Below are 12,975 nucleotides of genomic sequence, written 5' to 3'. Positions count from 1 at the left end.
AAGACGGTGCATGTATGTACAATGGAATAGTACTCAGCCATAGAAAAGAATGAAATTTTAGCATTTGGGACAACATATATGGAACTAGAGGGTATTCTAAGTGAAATAACTCAGGCAGAGAAAGGCAAAGACTATGTGGTTTCACTCATGTGGAATGAAGAAAACAAAACATGGAGAGTCATAACAAAACAGAAATAGACTCACAGATACAGAGAAACAAGTGGTCGTCAGAACGGAGGGTAGTAAGGAGAATGAGTGAAATAGGTGAGGGAGATGAAACAAACTTCCAGTCCTTTTAAAGTCAGTCAGTCACAGGGATGTAATATACAGCATTTATAGAGTCAGTCATATTGTATGGTGGGAATTCCCTGGCAGTCCAGTGGTCAGGACTCCACACTTTCACTGCTGAGGGCCTGGGTTCTACCCCTAGTTGGGGAACTAAGATCCTGCAAGCTATGTGGTGCGGGTCACGGAAAAAAAAAAAAAAAGAGTGAAGATTTCTTCCCTGAACTAATTAATGCAGTTTTTTTTTAAAAAGTGTGGTATTGGTGGCTGTGAGCAGGGTGGGGCTTCTGACAGGGCGCCAACCCAAGTGGGATGTCACATGTACATTGTCTGGTTTGTGATGTCATGGATGCTTATAATATTTCTGTCAAATGTATACTTTTTTAAAAAGTTTTATTTATTTATTTATTTATTTATTTATGGCTGTGTTGGGTCTTCGTTTCTGTGCGAGGGCTTTCTCTAGTTGCGGCAAGTGGGGGCCACTCTTCATTGCGGTGCGCGGGCCTCTCACTATCGCGGCCTCTCTTGTTGCGGAGCACAGGCTCCAGACGCGCAGGCTCAGTAATTGTGGCTCACGGGCCTAGTTGCTCCACGGCATGTGGGATCTTCCCAGACCAGGGCTCGAACCCGTGTCCCCTGCATTGGCAGGCAGATTCCCAACCACTGCGCCACCAGGGAAACCCCAAATGTATACTTTTTGCATTTTTATTCATGTGTGTTTTAGTAAAATACTATGATGTCAATTAATATAACTCACCACAGTAGCATCATAACCCATATAAAAAAAACCCACTCTCTCAAGTTTTCTCAATAGATGTGGAAAAACATTTTATACTAGTCAACATTTATGAATGACTAATTTCTTAATAATTTATGATGAAGGCAAGTTGTAATTATAGGGAAATAGTCTTAGTTCAGGCATACAAAAATGGGGTCAGGCAGCCATCGAGAATCTGGTCTTAGATAGGTCTCTGCTCCACTGTTAACTTGAACTTTCTTTGAACATGACCAGACCCAAGAACACGACCAGTTTTATTCAGAACACAATCCACCAATCTGAGACCTTATGTTCTCAAGGTCCCCCTTTGGAACTATGTAACAATTTCAGACAAGAAGCACCCTTACTTCTTGCCGGATCTAATTCTAATTTTTGACAAACAACTTATGTAACTAAGTGTGGCCTTGCAGTTTTGCCTTTATAATCTTCCTCCATTTTGTAGTCAGGCAAAATCCAATCCAAGTGCTTCTTTTTTTTTTTTTAATATTTATTTATTTATTTGGGTGTGCTGGGTCTTAGTTGCGGCTCACTGGGTCCTTAGTTGTGGCATGCATGTGGCATCTAGTTCCCTGACCAGGGATCAAACCCGAGCCCCCAGCACTGGGAGTGCAGAGGCTTTTGTTAAAAAAATAAACAAATGTATGTTTGTTTATTTATTTATTTATGGCTGCGTTGGGTCTTCATTGCTACGTGTGGGCTTTCTCTAGTTGCGGCGAGCAGGGGCTACTCTTCGTTGCGGTGCGCGGGCTTCTCATTGCGGTGGCTTGTGGAGCACGGCCTCTAGGTACACGGGCTTCAGTAGTTGTGGCACGCGGGCTCAGTAGTAGTAGCTTGTGGGCTCTAGAGCGCAGGCTCAGTAGTTGTGGCACACAGGCTTAGTTGCTCTGCGGCATGTAGGATCTTCCCGGACTAGGGCTCGAATCCATGTCCCCTGCATTGGCAGGTGGATGCTTAACCACTGCGCCACCAGGGAAGTCCCTCAAGCGCTTCTTGAATCTGCATTTCCCAGGCTGCAGTCCTAACAAATCCCAAATCAATGCCTCTGTATTTTAATCAGGCCTCTGTTTCTGAAATATTGGTTAGTAAGGAATAGATGAGAACTGCCAATTGGCAAAAGGTCACTTGTCTAATAAAATTACACACAAACCAAGAAAACCCATAGTCCTGCCCCCATCAGCAGTCTACTGGATATCCTAGCCGGTGCCATAAGAAATAGGTACAAGAATTATAAAGCAAAAAAAAGTAACTTATCTTGTTTCATAGCTGAAACAATTGTGTATATAGAACCTCAAAAGTATATAAGGGAACCATAGGAAAAAAGACGATTAACAGGTTTTCTGGATGCAAACTCAATATAAAAATAAACATCATGGGCTTCCCTGGTGGTGCAGTGGTTAAGAATCTGCCTGCCGATGCAAGGGACACGGGTTCAAGCCCTGGCCCGGGAAGATACCACATGCCACGGAGCAACTAAGCCCGTGCACCACAATTACTGAGCCTGAGCTCTAGAGCACGTGAGCCACAACTACTGAGCCCACGTGCCACAACTACTGAAGCCCACGTGCCTAGAGCCCGTGCTCTGCAACAAAAGAAGCCACTGCAATGAGAAGCCCGCGCACCACAACGAAGAGTAGCCCCCGCTCACCGCAACTAGAGAAAGCCCTCACAGCAACGAAGACCCAACACAGACAAAAACAACAAAAAAAATGTCATTACATTTCTAATCACTATGGAAAAGAGGTTGAGGATTTAATTTAAAAGATAATGTGTCCAAAAGTAGAAATGACACTCGTGTCAAAATAAGTTTAATGAAAGATTGAACCTAATGTAAAAAATGTAGGATTATATTGAATGACATCAAACTAAATAAATGGAAAGGTAAAGCGTGTTCTAAGAAAGGAGAGAGCAGTATCACCGTGATGTCAATTCTTCACAAATGGCTATAGTGTCTTCATAAAATCCCTTTTTTCTACAATCAGTGTTTCTTAGAACTTCACAAATCTCACTTCTAAGCTTTACAAATAAGAACAAATGTTTAGTAGTAGCAGTGTTTTTCTAAACAACGTTGGGGGGTGGTTAATTAAAATGATCAAGGATTAAAAACTTATGTTGGTAGCTTAATTATGAAAATATGAAAGTATGTTCCCATAGGAATCGATGACTACCATTTAAAAGAGTGATATACCTTAAACTTCATGGGCTTTTGCATTAAAAATTTACCTAGGGACACCTGCTTTACCAGGAGCTTCTTTCCAGTTCTAGGAGTTGAAAGTGTCTGATGAGAATCCCATCCCCAGCCCGCGGGCTATCCTGGGTAACCCAGTGAATGAAGGAAACACAGGGATAAATCTATGAACTTGGATTTCATAATGATTTCTTAATATGACACCAAAGGCACAAGCAACACAAGAAAAAATAAATTGGACATCATCAAAATTAAAATCTCTTGTGCATCAAAGGATACTGGAAAGACATCCCTACAGAATAGAAGAACATATTTGCAAAACATAAATGTGATAAGGTTTTATTGTCCAGAGCACATTAAAAAGCCTAACATGTCAATCACAAAAATGCAAACAACTCAATTAAAAAACGGGCCAAGGAGTTAAACAGACATTTATCCAAGGATAACATACTAATAGCCAATAAAGACATGAAAATATTCATCACTAATCATCAGGGAAATGCAAGTCAAAACCACAATGAGATAACCACTTTGCAACCACCAGGATGGGTAGAATCAAAAAATCAGAAATGTCAAGGATATGGAGAAATTAGAACCCTGTACACTGCTGGTGGGAATGTAAAATGGTGCAGCCACTGCAGGTAAGATGTTGGTAGTTCCTCAGAAAGTTAAACATAGAATTAGCCTATGACCCAACTATTACACTCCTGCCTTTACTGAAACAGATGCTCAAATACGTGTACATGAATGCTGGTTGCAGTACTACTTAAAATAGCTAAAGGGTGAAACATTCCAAATGTCTCTCAGTGGATGAATGGATAAAGTGTAACCTGTACATAAGATGAGAATAATAGTCACAAAAAGGAAGGAAGCTCTGATACATGCTGCAACGTGGATGAACCTTGAAAACATGCTGAGGAAAAAATCAGGCAGAAAAGGCCAATATTGTATGATTTATATACATATATAAGATCCAGAATAGGCAAATCTAGAGTCAGAAAACATTTTAGTGGTGACCAGGTGGTAGAGTTATCATGGCTAATACTGCTTTTAATTCTTTTTCAATGGCGATATAACTCACATACCGTAACGTTCACTCTTTTAAGTGTAAAACTCACTGTTTTTTGTATGTTGCTCACCTGTGCAACCATCACTCTATAATCTGAAAAAGGAAATAATAGCTTTTAACGTTTCACATTTCACATGGACTGATTAAAGCCTGATCTGACATAAATTTCCTTGTAGTGTAAAATGCACACCTGAGGTCTGTGGCCTCTCACACCTGTGGCTGTGCTGAGACCAGTCCTGCACGGAGTCTGGGGCCTGGGGGTCCGAATTCCCACGGGGCAAAGGACCCTGGCTGAGGGCTGCTGACCTCCAGCCCAAGAGATGGGGAAGAGGATGGAAGGTGGGCCCTCCCCGTGTCAAAGGTCACCTGTGGGACGGAGCCTGACCCTTCGTTGCACGCGGTGACGTCACTGAGTTTTTGTTCTTAAACAAAGGGCACAGACCCAGGATGACCTCGCATCGGGCCGACCCCTGACCCCGAGGGTCACCAGAACAGCACCCCCTGCCCTATCCCATTCTCGTCCTTCCAGTCTCCGATCCGGACATGGGGCGCTCCGCAAGGAAACTTAGGACATCCAGGTCCAGCAGGAGGACGACGAGGGGCCGCCGAGTGGCGGGCGGACGGCGAGTCCGCCTTGCTGGGAGGGGTTTCCACTCGGAGACACGTCCCGGTCTGGCGATTCTAGGTCCCGGGAAGGAGGCCATGTAGGTACGGGCTGAGGTCGACAACACGTGACCTCAGCCGGCCTTTTGCTCCGGTTCCCAGGGAGTCCGTGATGCTGTCCAATTAGGGATGGCGGGGGCGGCGCCTGGAGGACTAACCTCTCATCTGAAAGTAGGGGCTGGAGAGCTGCCCAATCAAGGGTCAGGGGAGAATTTGGAAACCCGCCAATCAGGGCGTGGAGTCCCGGAACTCCGTCCAATCAGGGCGCGGGTCCCAAGAGCACCGTCCAATTAGGGTCGGGGGCGGGCGCAATTTCGGCCCGCGTTGTCGGGGCTCTTGTACCTCTGCTGCGCTGGTGCGCACGCCGCGTTCGTGCGCACGCCGAGCTCGTGCGCGCCTGAACCACGCAGTCTCAGGTGTACGCTCCCCATCGCTCTCACCTGCACAAGTCTCGGGGCCGCTTGCAGGACGCCGGGGAGAGCTCAGAGCGAGGCGGAGATGGTGAGTGCCCGAGCCGGGGCCGGAGACCAGGAGGGGCTGGTTCGAACCGGCAAGGAACCCGCTGGAAGCTGACGGGGTCCCGGGTCTCCCTCCCCGCTTCCCCTGCTAGTCTCCACCCCAATAAGCTCTCCGCTCCGGGGTGCGGTCTTGGCGTCCTGTACCGTCCCCAACCGGGGGTCCCTCCCCGAGTCCTTTGCTGGGTGGGGTCGGAGGGAGGACAGGACTTGGGGAGGGCGGTTGGGGTGGCTGCAGGGGACCCGCCCTGGACCTGAAGGTTCTGCTTTCACTCTGGCCTCAGTTTTCAGTAAAGGTAAAATAACGGATCCTTTCCCCCTCTCCTTCCACTTAGATAGTAAGTTCCTCAGGTCTGTTCTTGGTCTCCTGGCACGGAGCGTGTTGTTTCGACTCGTGTTGTTCTGGGAAGGGTCTCAGGAATGTCCTGTCTTCCACTGCAGTTGTGGGGAAAATGCAGAAAGTTCTCTGGAATTAATTGAAGAAACCTCAGCTAAAGTTGGAGTGGAAATGGGCCTATAGGGAGAGCTCTCGGCGTCCCCCTCCCTCTCCCCAAGCTTCATCAATTACTCCAAACAGGTGGAGACCGCCCTCTACATCTCCAACTGGAAGGCGCATCTTACTACCCAGCAGAAAGAAGAAAACCTCTCTGGGCCAGAACAGCCCAGCCACTGAGAAGCCTCCGTATTTTGGACGCCCAGCTCCTCCAATGGACTCCTCGGTTATTACAGCCCCTCCAAACTACTCCTTCTCCCTTAATAGTAAGCGCCCCTTCATTATTCTCTGGATTTGCCGGTGGTCCGTCATAGATTGCAATTACTCCCTCTATTCCTGAACTCACTTTTGCTGGTAAGATAAATGGCTATTACATTGTTAAACTTGACAGTACACTGAAATAAGGTCGACAAAGAGGCGGATTCATGTCTTTATAAAAATAATAGTGACTCTTCCATACAAGGTACAGAGTTCCTGACGCTCTGGTCCTGTTCCATTTCCTGTTAACACATGTGGCATTCAGATTAATGAAAATTCTGTAAAATGTGACCTGTAAAAGCAACTAGTGTTCAATTCTGATTAATTTACAAACGGTGTGTTACCATGAGGGTATTAGCTGATAACTGTTAACCAACCTGGGTTCTTGGAGCCCTTAATCAGTAGAAATTGATTAGGCCAGGTGAGGAGTTCAGGCAAGGCTTTATTGAGGTTCCTGCTACAGCACGAGAGAGCGAGAACAAGTAACTGGTGCCTTTGCTGGATCCAGGAGGAGGGGCGGGCTGGTAAACGGGGTGAGGGTGAGGGTAGGTGGGTGGGTCGGGCCGGAGGGGTGGCTTAGATGGTCTGGCCACCCCCTTGGTGGTGCCGTGTGCGGGGGTCATGCACAGGACCCTGCTTTTGCTCCCGTACCTCGGAAGTGGCAGTTGGGTTTTGGCCTTTTTGTATCTTGTTTTTCTTAATTTGCCCCCACTGCGCATGCGTGCAGTTATTTTTAGTCCCTTAGAGTTTCTTTGCATCTGTTGCTGGAGGAGATGGTTGTCCAGGTGCAAGCACTGCAGCAAAGGGTCCCAGGATCCAGCCTGTCTCAATACCTGTCTTCTGAAAGGAATAAGCAGGATCCAGTTATTAAAGCCGTAAAAGTGCCCTAGAATTTCCCTCCTTTACGTTATCCGTGAACACAGGTGGAAGCAGGGATCCTGCAGGCTCCCATTCACACTCTGGGGGGAGGGTCTTTGTCTCCTGTAAATGACCCACGGAGCTTGAAGCAGGGGCATCACCTGGGGTGGGGGACAAGCTGAGTGCAAAGCTGAGCCTTCGAGGGAGGTGAAGGGAGGTGCCCTGGGGTCTTGCTGCCCCCCTCACCCCATGCAGGTGGCCTCCAGACCATGGAACTACCACAGGAGGAGCTGTCGATGCCACGATCACGAGGGGAGGGGATCCGCTTCCAGTAGTGCTGGGGGTAGTGTGTCCTCTCTGAGGTGTCCGGTGCTTGCCGTGGGGCTGTTCTTAAATCGTGTGACTTTTGCATTAAGTTAATGATGCCAAAATAATCTTGGCTCCCTGTGCACCGATGCGGAACAGAAATATGGAGACAAAGAGTTTTGAGGAAAAGAAAGAATAGCTTGATTCTTTGCCAGGCAAAGTGGGGAACACAGTAGGCTAGCACCGCAAGAACTGTGCCCCCTTCGAGAGGGTAGAGAGAAGTTTTTTATACTCAGGACTCTCGGTCTGGGGTACGTGATAAGGATCAAAGCTGTGAAGGTCTTGCATTTTTTCTTGCATTATTTCAAAATGGTCACAGCTGGCGTTAGGCAGCCTGGCAACCGGGTCTGGTATCCCTGCAGTTATAGGCCTGTGACCTTCTTTCTGAAATAAAGAGCGCTACAAGGGAGTGTAGGGGGAGAAGAGTGCCAGGTGCAGAGTGTAATTCATGTGGATTCCTAGAGTAATCAGCTTTGTGAGGGACAAGTCTAGCTACAAGTGTTTGTTAGTAGTAACAGCTGCAAAATAACCAAGGTTGCTTATCTCTTTCAGGCCCGTTTGGCTGGTCTGTGCCTAAGCCCATGTGCTTGTTTCTGTTTTGCTGCAACATTAATAATAACAATATAAACACCTGTGGACTCAGGTGTGCAGGTAGGCCCTGGTACCTGTTGGCATCTCCGCATCTCCTGTGCTTCTCCCACATCTTCTCTCCCTCCTGTTGCCAAGGTGACCTCTGTCCTCATTCTTTGTTATTATTCATACCTTTACCATCTCTTATCACTAAGCAGTGTGTCGTCTGATTTTGCCCCTTCAGTTTCCAAGAAGTGAACGTTAGTTCATAAATCACCAGTAATGTCACACAGAAGTTTCTCTGGGGTTTCTCAGCCCCAGTCTGTTTCACACGTGCTGGTGTCTGAGGCTCACCTTTCCCCATTGACTCATGTGTTCCAGTGCCTTTGCTGCCTGGGTTCTTCCAAATGTTTTGGTTTTTATTTTGGCTGCACCATGGCTTGTGGGATCTTAGTTCCCGGGCCCCTGCAGTAGAAGCGCAGAGCCCTAACCTCTGGATTGCCAGGGACTTCCCCAAGTGCATTTTTTGATTAGTTAGCAATGCTGCGACAGTCATTCTTGTTTTTATCTCCAAGTGCGAGATGTGACTTGAGTTTCTGCACTTCAGAGAAAAAAGCGTGGCTTTGTACCTTATGGATAAGTTTAAATTTACTCAGAAAATGCTGGTCGTGTCTGGAGTGTATTCTTGCCCGCCTGTTTATTTCTTCCTTGTGGTCCCCATCGCTGAGTGACCTCGATAAATGCTTGTCCACCTCGAGTGGGAGCCAGGGTCTCTTCGTGGTTATGTACGGTTCTTACCAGACGAGGGTGTGGTGGTTCATCTTCTGTGATGTGTGTATTTGTATGTTTCTTGATTTCTTCAGTTTTCTTTAGATGCTCTGGGCATGAATCCTTTTTCGTTTGCAGGCACTGCCAATATTGTCTCCCCGTGTGTGGTTTATTTTTTCATCCCCTTTATTCTGTGCTGGTGAATGGACTCAAGGTTAACAGAAATGAATTGGTCAATCTCCTCCTTTGTAGCTTCTTTTTTATTTTCCTTATATAAGAAAAATCTGTATACAGAAGTCGTGGGACACTTGCCTTTAACTTCTTCTGAAAGTACTTCCCTGTCGGTCCAGTGGTTAAGACTCCGTGCTTCCACTGCAGGGGGTGTGGGTTCGATCCCTGGTCAGGAAACTAGGATCCCTCATGCCTCGGGGCTCGGCCAAAAAAACCCCCCAAAATCTGCATTAAATGGATTATTATACATGACATTGACAGTGTTACCCACCCCCCTACCCCACCCGCCCGTAGACAGCCATTTTTCATCGCCCTGTGGGCCAGTGCCTGCCCTGGAGGAGATTCCTGCCCCATGTCCATTCTTTCCCCAGGTCTGTGAGTCCCTCCTCCTGCTAATGCTGTGTGGCCCCAACTACTGTCCGGACTTAAATGCTTTGATGTGTTTTAGGGAAAGTTCTTCCACCTTGTTCTGTAGGAAACTTGGCTATTCTTCGACATTTGGCTCTCATTTCAGTTTTTAGAAGTAGTTTTTCATAAACAAACCAAAAAACCCGACCTGGTTTTGGATGTAATGGAATTTTGTGAACACTCTGCATCTGTTTGGGAGAGTTGCTATCATGATGGCATTGCGTCTCTTTTCCGAGAACACGCGCCCTCTCTTTCTTTCTACTTTGATGTCGTTCGGTAACACTATAATTTTCCCATTAAGATCGTTTCAGGGACTTCACTGGCGGTCCAGCGGTTAAGACTCCGAGCTTCCACTGCAGGGGGCCAGGGTTTGATCTCTGGTCGGGGAACGAAGATCCCGCAAGCCAAGTGGTGCAGCCGAAAAGAAAAAAAAGATCATTTTATGTCCTTCATTAGAGATTGCCTTGGAACAAACTACAGCTCTCCGCACTGTGTCTGTCTGTTTTACTTTCACACAGAAGATTTCACTTCTGCTACTTCTGGTCACCAGAGCTATAGGGGTTTCCCAGACCCAGCAGTTCTGTGACACCAACCAGGTGTCCTACAACCCAACTCAGTTCTGACACCGTCCACCTGGAGACAGTGTCAGACCCCACAGCTTAAGGGCTCAGTCCCTAAGGACCGTCCCCCCACTTTAGATGCTAATCGAAAGTAGTTGGTCCCTAGGTTGCCCACAACTTCTGTCTGACTTGGCTACAGATCAGAGTTTCCCATAACCCCCTTCTCAGGTTCAGTTAATTTGCCAGAGTGGCTCTCAGAACTCAGGGAAACATTTGCTTATGTTTACCAGTTTAGTGAAGGATATGATAAAAGATACACACGGATTTCCAGATGAAGAGATACACAGGGCGAGGTCTGGGAGGGTCCCGAGTGCAGGAGCTTCTGTGCCCGCGGACTTGGCGTGTGTCACGCTCCTGGTGTGGATGTGTTCATCTTGAAGCTCTCAGAACCCCCTGCTATTGGGATTTTATGGAGGCTTCTTCACACAGGCATGATCACTTATTCACTCCGTTTCCAGCCCCTGGCCCCTCTCTGGAGGTTGGGGGGTGGGGCTGAAAAGCCCAAGCTTCCAATCATGGCGTGGTCTTTCTGGTGACCAGCCCCATCCAGGAGCCCACCCAGTTGCCTCCACAGAACAAAAGATGCTCCTGGTCCTCTTATCGCTTAGGAATTTACAAGGGTTTTAAGAGCTCTGTGCCAGGAACCAGGGGTAGAGATCAATATATAAATTTTGTATTATTTCGCAGGCATACTTTAGGACTTAAAGTTTCTAACAAATTGAAAAGGTGCCATTAAAGTTAGTTTTAATAGTCTAGGTTATCTTCTAAAAATGTCTTTTAGCCGCTGTTACTAGTGATTCACAATGCACCAAGATCTGTTTTTGTATTGCATTTCTGGAAACTTACCAAAAACCCTGCACTCTGATTATAAGCTTATTCTCTGATTCAACTTCTTTGTGGATCTTCCATATGTAATACTTAGAGTTATTTCATGTTGGACTGTATTTGATTTACAATGTGATAGTTTCAGATGTACAACAAAGTGATTCAGTTATACAAATACATATATCTATTCTTTTTCAATTTGTTTTCCCATTTAGGTTATTATGGAATATATATTTTTATATTTTATTTATTTTTGGCTGCGTTGGGTCTTCGTTGCTCCGCGGCATGTGGGATCTTCCCAGAGCAGCACTCGAACCCGTGTCCCCTGCATTGGCAAGTGGATTCTTAACCACTGCACCACCAGGGAAGCCCTATTATGGAATATTGAGTAGAGTTCCCAGTGGTCTTGTTCGTTTTTGTTGGTTATCTATTTTATATATACTAGTGTGTGTATTTTTTAAAATTAATTAATTTTTGTTGGAGTATAGTTGCTTTACATTGTTGTGTGAGAGTACTATGTGTATGTTAATCCCAAGCTCCTAATTTATCCCATCCCCCAGGTTTACCCTTTGGTAACCTTAAGTTTGTTTTCGAAATCTGTGAGTCTGTTTCTGCTTTGTAAATAAGTTCATGTGTATCATTTTTTCAAATAAGATCCAACATATGAGTGTTATCATATATTTGTCTTTCTCTGTCTGACTTACTTCACTTAGTATGACGATCTCTAGGTCCATCCATGTTGCTGCAAATGGCATTATTTCATTCTTTTTAATGGCTGGAAAATTCCATTGTATATAGGTACCACATCTTTATCCATGCATCTGTTGACGGACATTTAGGTTGCTTGCATGTCCTGGCTATTGTAAACAGCACTGCAGTGAACACTGGGGTGATGTCTTCTTTCAAAGCACGGTTTTCTCCAGATACATGCCCAAGAGGAGGACTGCTGGGTCATATGGTAGCTCTATTTTAAGTTTTTTAAGGAACCTCCATACTGTCCTCCATAGTGGCTGTACAAATTTACATTAATACCAACAGGGTAGGAGGGTTCCCTTTTTTCCACACCCTCTCCAGCATTTATTATTTGTAGACTTTTTGATGATGGCTCTTCTGACTGGTGTGAGGTGGTATCTTTGCATTTCTCTAATAATTAGCAGTGTTGAGCATCTTTTCATGTGCCTCTTGGCCATCTGTGTGTCTTCTTTGGAGAAATGTCTATTTAGGTCTTCTGCCTATTTTTTTTTTTTAAGATTTTTTTTTTTTTTTTTTTGATGTGAACCATTTTTAAAGTCTTTATTGAATTTGTTACAATATTGCTTCTGTTTTGTGCCTTGGTTTTTTTGGCCACGAGGCTTGTGGGATCTTAGCTTCCCGACCAGGGATCGAACCCACCCCCCTGCATTGGAAGGCGAGGTCTTAACCACTGGACTGCCAGGGAAGTCCCTTTCTGCCTATTTTTTGATTGGTTGTTTGTTTTTTTGAAATTGAGCTGCATGAGCTGTTTGTAAATATTGGAGATTAATCCCTTGTTGGTTGCATCGTTTCTAAATATTTTCTCCCATTCTGTGGGTTGTCTTTTTTGTTTTGTTTATTGTTTCCTTTGCTGTGCAAAAGCTTTTGAGTTTAATGAGGTCCCATTTGTTTATTTTTGTCTTTATTTTCATTACTGTAGGAGATGGATCAAAAAAGATACTGCTGCGATTTATGTCAAAGAGTGTTCTGCCTATGTCTTCCTCTAAGAATTTTATAGTGTCCGGTCTTACATTTAGGTCTTTAATCCATTTTGAGTTTATTTTTGTGTATGTTGTTAAAGAATGTTCTAATTTCATTCTTTTACATGCAGCTGTCCAGTTTTCCCAGCACCACTTACTGAAGAGACTGTTTTCTCCATTATATATTCTTGCCTCCTTTGTTGTACATTAATTGACCGTAGGTGCGTGGGTTTATCTCTGGGCTTTCTATCCCGTTCCATTGATCTGTATTTCTGTTTTTGCGTCAGTACCACACCGTCTTGATCCCAGTAGCTCTGTAGTATAATCTGAAGTTAGGGAGCCTGATTCCTCCAGCTCCATTTTTTGTTGAC

General features: G+C 45.4%; 1 long non-coding RNA gene across 2 annotated transcripts in view; it reads left to right on the top strand.

The window, feature by feature from the left end:
- Positions 1 to 1,401: 1,401 nt before the first annotated feature.
- The window catches only part of LOC309624094, a 55,680-nt gene continuing 44,106 nt past the window's right edge, over positions 1,402 to 12,975 (top strand). The window contains exons 1-3 of one of the 2 annotated variants that reach the window (XR_014241764.1): positions 1,402 to 5,481; positions 6,073 to 6,342; positions 8,023 to 9,728. This is a non-coding gene — a long non-coding RNA (uncharacterized lncRNA). Of the gene's footprint in view, positions 5,482 to 6,072; positions 9,729 to 12,975 lie in introns of those variants that run through there. The other variant, XR_014241763.1, reaches the window with a different exon arrangement.

This window comes from Balaenoptera borealis, assembly GCF_965194805.1.
Source record: "Balaenoptera borealis genome assembly, chromosome: 2".
Classification (NCBI taxonomy): Eukaryota; Metazoa; Chordata; class Mammalia; order Artiodactyla; family Balaenopteridae; genus Balaenoptera; species Balaenoptera borealis.
Note: the sequence above shows the minus strand (reverse complement) of the source record. Positions and strands in the feature narration are given on the sequence as shown.